Here is an 11,915-nt window from a genome sequence, read left to right as displayed (position 1 = left end):
TCGTTCTCAACTTCACAGCTGTCATATTGCTCTCACAAACCAGTCAGCCTAACCTGGAGGTAAAGCATCTACTAATCCATTAGTGGATTGATTCCTGGCTCCAGTATGGATGCCTTGGGCAAGATACTGATGCCCATTGGAATATGAACAGGTGTGACTGTTAGATAAAAGCTCTTAAGCATAGAAAAAATGTTAATATGTACACGATTTTTTGAATCCTCTGGGAGAGTAGAAAAAATGCTATGTAATAATTCCTCCCAACATTTAAATTAAACAGGGTGCCAATGAAGAGATGCCAAAATGACTTCTAATTTCTTTGGTGTGGTATGAATAACAGGAGAGGTCTTTAATAGTAGGAAAAGCTGTAAAATTTATGAAAATACAGTTAAAAGTAAAATAAATTGTGCCTTCACAATTTCCAAAGACACCCAGCGGGGCAGATTGGACTTTTTGCTGGGCCGATTCTTGCCCCTGGGCTTTATGTTTGACACCCCTGTTGTCAAACAACAGGGCTTGCAGCCAATGAAGTTGGCATGGCTTATAAAATCAAAACATCTACATTATAGCAAATACAGCAAACTGAAGAAACTAAGATCGTACTATAAGGCTTGCCTTTTGAGTAACGTTGTACAAATTTATTTGTACTCTAAATATAAAGCAACTGGCACTATGGTAGTCCAAAGATTATTGCTGCATCCTTCTGCTAACACCTCTATAAATTAATTTATTAAAACAATAGCTCTTGTTTACTTAATCAGTAGAAAAAAACAGCATAAGTCAAGGTGAAAAAAGCAGTTCCTGATACAATCACTTCAATGGGTCGCTACATAAAGATAAAATAAGCACTAAGATGGATGTTGAGTTTCAGGAGGTAGGAAGTAGACAAAGATAGACATGTAGAGTGACGGGAATGATAGTGAATACAATTTCCTGCTTTATCTTTAGCCTGAAGAACAAAAAAATGACGCATGATAATCCCATTAGCATCCAGGCTCTTTGCAGTCAGTCATCCGGTGCTCCTACAGGGCAGGGGGAAGCTAGCGGTAACCTGCTGACCTGGCATGTACACATGTTGAGGTTATTTTAGAAGTCCAGGAAAAGGATGAGTGACCAACACCCAGATGCAGTGTTTCACTGAAGTGCAGCTGTGAACCCATTTCCAATCATCAGCTAAGAACAGAAGCAACACCTCAGACAAAAAGTTTGGGAGGGCAGTATATTACAAATAAGAAGGATTTAAAATATAATTACTGTATTTTTCCCCTTAAAGCAGTTATTTTTGGTGCTCTGTCATGGAAAAATACCGAGGTAATAAACTATATGTGAACCTACAATGCTCAGTAGTGGGGAAAACTTCCATGTTTAACCTTTTGAATATATCTATATCTCTACCCATGTAAAAGACAAGAGCGTATAGAGCTAATTAACTAACTCATTTTTTCTTTTTCTTTTTTGCAGCTCAACTTACGACAATGTCTAGAAGAATAATGTCTTCATTTTCCATCCTGCCAGCATGTCTCTGATTGGAAGTGATTAAATGTAGAGTTTATCTGAAGAAGCAGTGACCTGCTGCATTTGGAATCCAGTGAAACAGAACAATTGCTATAAAGCCTAAAAAAGTGGTATGATGTGCTGCATCTAAAATTATGACACAAATTATTTATGGAACAGTAAACAACCTACTTCCTCATAATGTCATCCTTTTGTTGTCCAAAAAAGATGGTGGATACAATTTAAAGGGGGAATTAAATTTACCACACTCAAAAGTTAAATGAAGCCAAGGAACAGGCTCAGTGAGGAAACTGAGTGTTCTGACATATGTGTGTGTATGGACATGTATGTGTATGTATATGTGTGTGCATACTTTTGTATGTGATTATATATTTGTTTATCTCTTGGCATGTTACTTGGAATTAAAGCCAAATAAATGTAACAAATTGAAAAGAAGGATTTGTGATAGGATAGGGCATAAACAAGGAAACAAATGTAAGGATTAGTAGTTACTGAATTGTAGAAAGTTGGTGGGATTAAATAAGCACATGTTTCTTGCTACTCCTTTTTGAACTTATTAAATTTATTATTGTAATTATTGTTGTTGTTATTGTATTTTAACATGTTCAAAATGAAGCCATGCAAAAAATAGATTGCAGGCTCTGAATTAGATTTAACTCATAGCTACAAATGCCGGTTAGCATTGTCGCGTCACAGCAAGAAGGTGCTGCGTTTGAATCCATGGCCAGCTGGGGCTTTTCTGTGTGGAGGCTGCATGTTCTCTCCATGCCTGTGTGGGCTCTCTCTGGGCTCTCTGGCTCCCTCCCACAATCCATGCATGAGTTAACTGGCAATTCTAAATTGGCCGTAGGTGTGAATGATTGCCTGTCTCTATCTGTTAGCCCTGCTACAGGCTGTTCTGTACCCTGTCTTTCGTCCTATGACAGCTGGGATAGTCTTCAGCCCCCCTCCCGAGCCTGAATTGGTTAAGCAAGAGAAAATGGACAGAAGGATTACAGCTACAGTTGTGCATCGCTAGTACTCGCCCTCCTTCATTCTTTGATCCATGTGAGGTCAACAAACACACTGTTGTTTTCATCTGGGCTGTGTTTGCTGTGTTTGTCACTGGATATGCCGCCTCGTTACAAGCCACTCTGCTATGTGTATCCCACTGGGAGCACTGGGGGAGTTATTTGACTGTAGGCCTCTCTTGTTACAAAACACGCACTGCAGCTGAACAACCTTGCTGATTCTAAATGTCACAGAAACTGCAGGAGATGCTGACTCTCTCACATGCTGCATGTTCTTCAAGTTTTTAATCACAGCTCGTCGGCTTTGTAAACAAAGTCTTGAACATGGGTGATCTGCACAGCAGCACAAACTTTTAATGAAAAGAAGGTGGACTCCTAAGAGGTTAAAGTTGGACAATAACAGCGTTATTAAAGAGCCACAACACATTTTAAAATCTCATATAAAATAGGATTATATAGCAGTATCTCAATGCATTTGACCGTGTAGACATAGTCAAGGGAACCTGCTGATGTTCAAACTGAGCATGAGAATGAGAAACAAAGGTGATTTAAGTGACTTTGAATGTGGCATGGTGTATGGTGTAAACACACCATTTCAGAAACTGCTGGTCTACTAGGATTTTCCCACACAACCATCTCTATGGTTTACACGGAATAGCCTGGAAAAAAATAGAAATTATCCAGTGAGCCGCAGTTCTAATGGGTGAAAATGCCTCATCAATGCCAGAGGTCAAATGTGAATGGTCAACTGCTTGGAGCTGATCACGTCCATCCCTTCAGGACCACAGTTTACCCATCTTCTGCTGGCTGCTTCCAGTATGATAAGTACTCAGAAGTCCTCCACTGTCACCAAATCACAGTCCAATAGGGCAAGTTTGGGATGCTGAAAAAGAAGGCACAGTTTTCATCCTATCATAGTTTAAGTTCAGTTGCTCCCCAGGCATCCTTTATTTTATTTCATTTTTTTTAAACACCGTCCTGCTTGCTGGCACAGCAAAATGCGTTGCTGTGCCAAACACATTGGTTTTCCCAATAGGAGCACTATACACTCTCTGTGGGCTCCTCTTGTTAATCTTTTCTATTTTATTTATTCACGGCCAGTGGGGAGTGGCAGGAATGGGAATCCCCCCACCCTAGCCTCAGGCATCCTTAATGACAGCTGGTGAGACTCGATTCACTTGTTTTGTAAGGTAGCTGACAGCCCAGCAACTAACATACAGTATACTATCAATGATGCCAGTGATGGTAAAGCACAACTGACACTGCTGAAAACCTTTAATACAACTACAAACCGTCTATTTTCACTTGATAAATCATTTATGGAAAGCAGATATCAAATTTTTACCATATTTATTTACATCAAAGTAGCAGGAATGCAATTTTTTTTGGTCAAATTCTGAGTTCAAATTAATTATGTTTGTTATGCTTAAGAAATACCTAAGTATTATTATTAACATCTTGAGACTATATCCCATTAAAATACAGCAACATTCATTTTCCTGTTGCTACCATGGACAATATGCTACATAAATACAGGCATCTGTTTATATTCTGCACATATTTTAAACTGCATGTATATATTAACTATTTTATTGCTGCTCTAAGTTTTGCATTTTAATATCTACGCATGTAAACGACAAGACTGTATAGTGCTAACACACCCAAGCGGGCAGGGCAACTGTACTTGCACAACTTGTCTCTGAAATGTAAACATGGAGTGACAGCAGCACCTTTGAATGAATACATCACACCCACTTTCATCCTCTGAAAGGATACATGCAGCAAGTTACAATGTCAGAGGGCAAAGGGCAATAGTATGTAACATATAACACGTGGCTGTTTTAACTGAAGCATTTTAGGACACAAAAATTATATATTTTTTTATTAGTATTTCAGTTTGAGGACAGAAAATATGGTCTGTCCTCAAACACAGAAATATAGAAATACTGCATTAATGTTCTCAAAAATATTTTAGATCCAACATAAACTAAATCCTTCAGGTTTCCCATTTTTTGAGTGCAGCACAGCCTAAAAACCACAACTCTGCCCTCTACAGGCAAAGTTCAGCATTGCTGTGGATAAATCCATCCAATAACTTTAACATTTCTTTCATGTTTCCTACTGATGTTTTCTAACCTTCCTTCTGGTATGTTTGAGATGACTTTCTCTGTGTAAAAGTCCCAGCTTCCCTTGTGTTAAAGTGTCTCTGGCACTGTAATTGTTGGTAAGAATAAAAGCACAATGAAGTGACATCATACTGAACTTTGGCTTTTTATTAATTTAACACAGTTAGTTTGCCCCATTCTTTTCTCACATTGACTTTAAATGTCTTAAATGTTTTTGGTTTATACAGTAAAGCACAGCACCAATCGTGCTGATCTGTTATGAAGCATAACATGTGGACGGGTCTGCTTACTTTCTCTAAGAGTCAAAACTACACATTAAGTTTTTAATGCACTGTATCTGGGATACAACTGGGCCTTACGGCTTATCTGTTTACTGTTGCTTTTAATCCGCTATCAACCAGTGCTGCCTTACTTTAAACGGTCTTTTTTATCATATATCATGTATGCTATATGATAAACCCTTGAAATTTAATTAGCCTGTGTTTTTACATTTTGTCTTGATCCCTTTCTGGTACAACTAATAAAAAAAGCATTTTTTTTATATCTTATAATTTTTGAAAGGTGGTATTATGTCAAATAATAATTGGTGTTTTCCTGTTTGTATTTTTCTCACGTACAGTGAGCATGACAGTCTTTCTGTGCAGTGGATGTACAGCGTCTTCACGTGAAATATTTTGGGTCCTGTGTAATTCACCATCATCACCACTGGAGGGAAGCAAATATGCATTAATACAACTCTGCCGTGAGGGCCAGTCACAAGTTACACCAAGCAAAGGTATGTTTCTCTGCCCTGGACTGGACTTGTAGATTGTGATAGATTCCTGTAACCTCAAGAAATAAAACAGGGTGAAAATCTTTGAAAAATATATAAAGGCTTCACGTACTGTAATAAATCTGTTTTGTTTTTTTTGTTGATACTTAACTCTGGTTTTCATTCTTAATTATCCAAAAAGCTGTGGCAATCTGCAAACTCCATAATATGTCATAGTTCCCTCTGCTACAGTAGATTTGAGATTTGCTATGATTTTCTGCACACCAAGTAGACCTGAAGATACTGAATCCATCGGAGTGAGAGTGTGAATGTTAGACAAAGTGCTTAGGCACATATAAAAGTGCTGCATGAAACATGTGTGTGGCTGAGTGAATGACACTTGTAGTAAAAAGTACTTTGAGTGCTCAGTTTGACTAGAAAGGCACTATATAAATGGCAGATCATTAACCATTAGTTACTACTGGTTATTTCCTCTATGCAAGCTTTCGTTTTACAAACACTACCAGGATCATTAGACATAGTAAACCATGGTAAATGTACTTTTTCACAAAAAATATATCAAACTTCAGGCATGTTTTACAAGTCATTAAACATACATATCAGTTTATGGTGATTGAACAAAGTGATTTTATGGCTAAAAGTAGACTTACAGGAGTGTCACAGTTACTTAAGCCCTTGGTACAGGGTGGATGTATGCAACTGTGTGTGCATGGCTCACATTATGGGCCATTTACTGCTGAAAATACGTTAACACAACAGTCTTTTCTATGCTGGTGAAGCACACAAGACAGTAGTGTATATGCAGATCTGGGCATAATGGTCATCGACATACTGGAGGAAGTGTAATACGGTGATAATAAACCTCCTCTCTCCAATTCTTCCGAAATAATCCCACCATTCAGGCAGTACCAAGCAGCAGCCTCCTCCTGCTGTCCCATGGAAGGGAAGGAGGACCAGTGCCAGACTTGTACCTAGTCTGCAATCCTTCAATGGGCTTTTGTGGATGCTGCCATCCTCCTCCCCCAGCCAACCCCCGGCAGCCCATTCAGGAGTGTCACATGGCACTCCCACTCTGCTCCTATCTCACAATGCGGCCCTGTCATTGGCACCTCATTGACATGCGCTCATGGTGATGTGCATCGGGGAATGGTCGTGCTCTTCCACTAGTTTCAAAGGAAATGAAGTGCCGGGCTGGGTGGCCAAAGTGTGGCTTCCTGGATACGGTGTTCATATTTCTTGGAAGGAAGTGCTGAAATGTGTGTCAGGAGCTGGCAACGAGTTTCAGCAGAAGTAACATGCCAACCTCCCACAACCTTTAACTCCGTTACTACTGTGAATGAATGGCAAATTGCAATGACGATAACGATAGTCTTGTTAATACCATAAGAGTGTAGAATGAGTTACAGTTAAAGTTTTCAAAGTAACAAATTTTCTTTTGCTGTGTTTAAATTTCATTTTTCTGCCAATGACAGCATTTTGTCACCTGTGGGTGGATAAATAATTCTTAGCCTGCAAATACATATACTTTTATATGTAAAAAACAAACAAACAAACCTTAAATTTGACATATTTTGTTTAGTTTTATGTGCTCAAGTTTAATAATCAAATCTGGTATTTGCCATAAAATGAAAAAAAAAATCAATTTGAACAAACAGAACAGAGATATGTAGATAAAACTCATAAACTGACTTCATAAACCAGGGTAAGAGGAACAAGATAAAAACTGAACATCTGCAATATGCTAAATATAGAAGGAAACACAAACATAGACTAACTGCTAAAAATAATCTTTTAAAAAGTAGTTTTCAAAGATGATCTTATCTGAGGACCTCAGGCCGAACATTGGCTGATAAGAAAGGATGAGACTTGCTATAAAAATAAATGAACAAAGAAAGAAGAGCCCTTGCAACAAGTTTTGCTTGTCAGTGCTTTAGCAGCAAAGGAAATCAAGAGGTTAGTAATCTGATGAAGCATGAATCACCTACCAAAATGTCTCTAAAGCTCTGTCATGTATTATTATCATTTTAGATTTCATTAAAATAAAACTGATTTCAGAGAAAATCCCCACTTGCCTTTCTGTACGGTAAAAATGAACCTAAAATTAGGCACTGATCTCCAAATTAGGTGATTTTAAGATATTACTGCCAGTTACGGCTCTGCTTCTCTGCCCTCACTAAAAAAAAGGACAAGAACCACATTTATTTTTAAATCTGAGAAAAACCCGAGCATGCAGTTCACTACTGCAGACATGAATAAACAATGTCTGCTTACAACCACCCTTAAAACAAGGGTTCACTTTAGAACCTGTGCTGGTTCTTAACAGCAAAAAAATCATTCTGTCTTTTTGATTTGCTTCTTAAAATAATGAATCCTATGTAAATGTTTTAGGCTAGCAATGGTGAAAAATATTTAGGATGTTTATATTATATTGAACTACTAACATTTCACCTTCTAATAAAGTATAATGTTGGATGGTTTGATGACTAATAATAGTTGTTTCTTTTAGATATTTAGAGATAGATTACAAACAATTGTAGGTTTGAATAACGTTAAATAATACTGAAGGGTGTCTGCTTCTTTAACATGGTAACAGTTGAGTCACTACAGTTAAACATGTTAGTAGCATGTAAATTAATGGATTTTCACTCAGTAACTTTGTATGCTTTTAATGAAATATGTTAAGTATATACGCTATGACTCATACCCTCATCTGTAGTGATGAGCATTTATTTAGCTCTCACTTTAAGGTACTTAAATACTTCAAAAATCTGTGAGCCAGCTGTGCTCAGTAAATAAAATGCAGGCTAGTAAGCTTCAGTTTCATCCCTGTAAGAGTAAAACGCTGAAAGAACTAATCGACGATCGGATTATAAAGACTGATCATATGAGGCCATGTGGACATTTTTACTTTAAATTCTTTTAAGTCTAACCCTACCTTGAGGATCTGAGCACAACCTCCACAACCAAATCAAAGTAAAACACACATAATAATATCACCTGTGGGCACTAAAACAGCAAAAGGAAATAAATATGTTGTAGCTAAAAGCAAATGTGCACTATAATACGGTTCATTAGTTATTTAAAATTCAGGCTAACATGTAAAGAGATATATAATTCATGTAAGGTCTTTCCAATGTTTTGTGACCTAGTAAGCTTTGAAAGTTGTTACATGCAGTATATAATGAACTACAATGCATATAATACTCAGTATAAAATAAACCAAAGCCAATAAATAATAATTTAAAATAAGAGTAGGTTTACTTTTTTGTCATTATGGTTACAGAATGTACAGAAATGGAGATATTATTGCTTGACCGGAGCTAAAACAATTTTGTAATATGTATTTGAAGTTTACTCAACCATTACAAGTTTTGTTACAAAACTCAAAGTGTTGTTATTACAACTGAATTTAGTAATTCACCAAGAACACCGAGAGAACCAAGAAAAACTGTATTAAAGTTTTCAAGTAATTGTTTGCTCTTTGGGAATAGAAATACTTTAAAACATTAAAACAGAACTTAGTTGGAGACGATATGCTGTTTTTACAAGAAAATATTTAGAAAACATAAAACCTAGTTAATTCAGAAGATATTTATGTCGATAAATCAGGAAATGACTGCACTTCTATGAAACCTATGAACATTTAGAGAACTAGCATCGGTTCTGACTCCAACCATTATTTGTGAGTGCAGCTTTGCAATCAGCTACGTGACCATCATGTGCAGCATCCCCCCTCCCTCCATCCCTAGCATCACTCCCCTCGTACAGGCTGTCCTCAAAACCTCCAGTGGCGTTGCCCGTCTCGGTCTGTGCACACTGATCCGACTAGCAGGAGGAGGTGGGATCTATATGCTAGTTGTGGTAGTGGGCTAACAAACGACTACGTGCGAACCGTGCAGACTGCCAAGCTCGGTTACCACTCCCATAAGCGCTCTTTTTCTCTGGAAAAAAACTAAGACCGCCCGCCTCTGAGACAGTTATTCGCCACTGCAAGCTGCTCTCTTACTCATCGCTGATTTTGAATCAAATGAATCAAGAATCGTGATAACCACAACAGCCAGGAGTCGTGAACACCGCAGGCCGGGTGGGTTGTGTGATGAGATCGTCGCCCTACAGCGGGGATTTGGTAACGCAGAGATAAGACGGCTCTTTGCTGCCAGGACGAGTTTCGGTTTGGATCGACTTGTCGCCTTTTCTTTAAAGCCTATTAGAAGAAGCACGTTGTAGAAAAGCACGGCTACTACTGGGGCTGCTGGGGGGATCGCTGGTGAGTTGATAGTACTTTCTTTTTATTTTAATTAACCTGTTATCTGTAGCTGCTAGCTTACTGTCAACTGTTAACATCCAATGAGCCCAACTTGGTAAAAAGCACTGATGCTCCCAATTTAAGTTCAAAACCAGCCAAAACTAACAGTATTGCACTAAATTACTCTTCAAGTTATTATAAAGCAACTTAAAATGTTTCAGGGAAATGACTGAATGTTCATGAATTTGTGTAAGTGAACTTAAATGGTTTTTCAGTAGTAAAAGAAAGGGGGTGGAGGGGGGCTGCTCACGTTAAGTAATGCTATGTCATTTGAAGCTAAGGTTAGCCTGACGGCTACTAGCTTGGGAGCCCACGCCCAACTGGTCTCCTGTTCTTTAATGAGCAACAACCATATCATGAATGGCTCAGTTACACCACAGAGATCCCAGCCTCGTGTGGATAACAATACATAAAACATTATCTGTCTATCTGAGCTCAACGGCTGACCCAAAGTAAAGTAGCTCAGAGATGTCCTCCTATCTCTATGAAATTCCCACTTTGTGCTTATCGCAGTGGTCTCCCTCTCCCCTCACCCACCGCAGGTTAATCGTAAACCCACTTCTTCGCTGTATCGTGGATAGTAATAACCCTCGCGTGGTAGCCAGTGTTTCCGGCAACACTGATAACACGGTGTGAAAAAACATCCGACACGTTAATCAGTGCAAGTGGGTGTAGCTTGTAGTAGTTTATGAGGCTGTTTAGATGGCATGTTCATTTAGTTTGCGTTTTCATGAATCATCGTGGTGTGATCAAAAATGAGGCCCAAGCCCACCTTTATTGGGAGAGATCATGCTCGCTTTGCACCGACTTCTCACAGCAGCACAGTTATTGGCCCTGTAACAGGGGCGTGACCAGATGCCCCTCATTATGTGGGACTGCACAGCATTTTATTGCCTTGTCACCTTTGTTCCACATGTTGAGACAGTGTCCTAAATTTTTCCTGGCTCTGCAGTACTTGCAGTTTTCTAAAGTCTGGCTTTTAATGCATGTGAAGAAAGCAGGGAAGGCTTTTTACTATGTTCAAGTAGAGGTTAGCCTGTCTGAGCCCATCTGTGCCCATCAGGGAAATAATTCACCAGAAATGAATGTAACAGAAACTACTTCAAAGAAAATGAAACGACAGTGGGAAATACAGTTTTTCTTCAATTTCACACAGAGGAAAATGTGGCCTGAAGTGACACATAAATGATCAAAATCATCAGATATGGCTTTAAAAAAGCACAACGATTGATGGGTGCATCCCTGCTGAGCTCCAGTGATGATCAGCAGACAGAAAAGCAGCTGAAAATACAGACAATGCACATAATATAAAGAGTATGAGACAATAAGAGCAAACTTCAACTCCCCCTTTTAGGCTTATTGTTTTTACTCATCAAGAGAGTTGGATAAGTAGCTTTCAGATGTAATTTATTTTGCCTTTAGGTGCATATCTGGCACCCTGCAGAGTATATGTATTTTTAATTTTAAGTTCAGTATGAAAATATCAGACTACCTGGCAGCACGGCCCCACACAAACACAATTTTTTTTTGGTATCTGGTCACCCACATATGACTCTACATTTTGATTATAACTGAGGAAAAATAGTGTGAATTTCCAAGACGTTAAGGCAATGATTTGTTTATCTATATATTCCAAAAAGATTAATGAGCAATATATTATACTTTATTTTAATATTAAACAATATTTTTAGCCTTTTTCTGCTATTACAGTGTGTTTAACATGGGTTACGTAAATGGTTCAACATCTCATAGGTGATTGTGGCCAAAAAAAAAAGTGTTATGCTGTCTTTGTGCTGAACTCGTTTGTGAACTCTAGATGCAATGTTGCAGTATTGCACTGACTCTTGCAAACCTGACTTGCAGCTGTGGTCTCAGCTGTGAAGTAGACAATTCGAGACAATGTAAAGTGGAATCACACATTCAACGCTGTAATCACCCACTCATTCTAGGAAAAGAAAACATGCAGTCGCAGCATTGAACAGTTTATATTTCAACTGTTCCCTGACGTTCAGGGGTCTAAGAATAGAGTCCTTGTGCACGCTGTATGAACTGTTGCTTTGTGACTTTGGGCTATGAAGTAATTAAATGGCTTGTTCCAAAAGTTTAGACGTTATCCACCAGTACTAATGACAGGTTGGTGCATGTGACTGAATGATACGTACAAAACTGAGTAAAAATGGCTTGGCAGT

At 38.4% G+C, this 11,915-nt stretch overlaps 1 protein-coding gene across 1 annotated transcript in view; it reads left to right on the top strand.

Moving 5' to 3' along the window:
- The first annotated feature begins 9,178 nt into the window (after nucleotides 1–9,178).
- rnf24 (ring finger protein 24) overlaps nucleotides 9,179–11,915 on the top strand; it is a 31,381-nt gene continuing 28,644 nt past the window's right edge. Inside the window, exon 1 of the mRNA XM_005942003.3 lies at nucleotides 9,179–9,687. The gene's annotated coding sequence lies outside the window, so the exon portion shown is untranslated. The remainder of the gene's footprint in view (nucleotides 9,688–11,915) is intronic.

The sequence above is a fragment of the Haplochromis burtoni genome, unplaced genomic scaffold (assembly GCF_018398535.1).
Source record: "Haplochromis burtoni strain Fernald_Lab_line unplaced genomic scaffold, NCSU_Asbu1 Contig_328, whole genome shotgun sequence".
In the NCBI taxonomy this organism is placed as follows: domain Eukaryota; kingdom Metazoa; phylum Chordata; class Actinopteri; order Cichliformes; family Cichlidae; genus Haplochromis; species Haplochromis burtoni.
The sequence above is the reverse complement of the archived record's forward strand: the minus strand, read 5'-3'. Positions and strand labels throughout refer to the sequence as shown.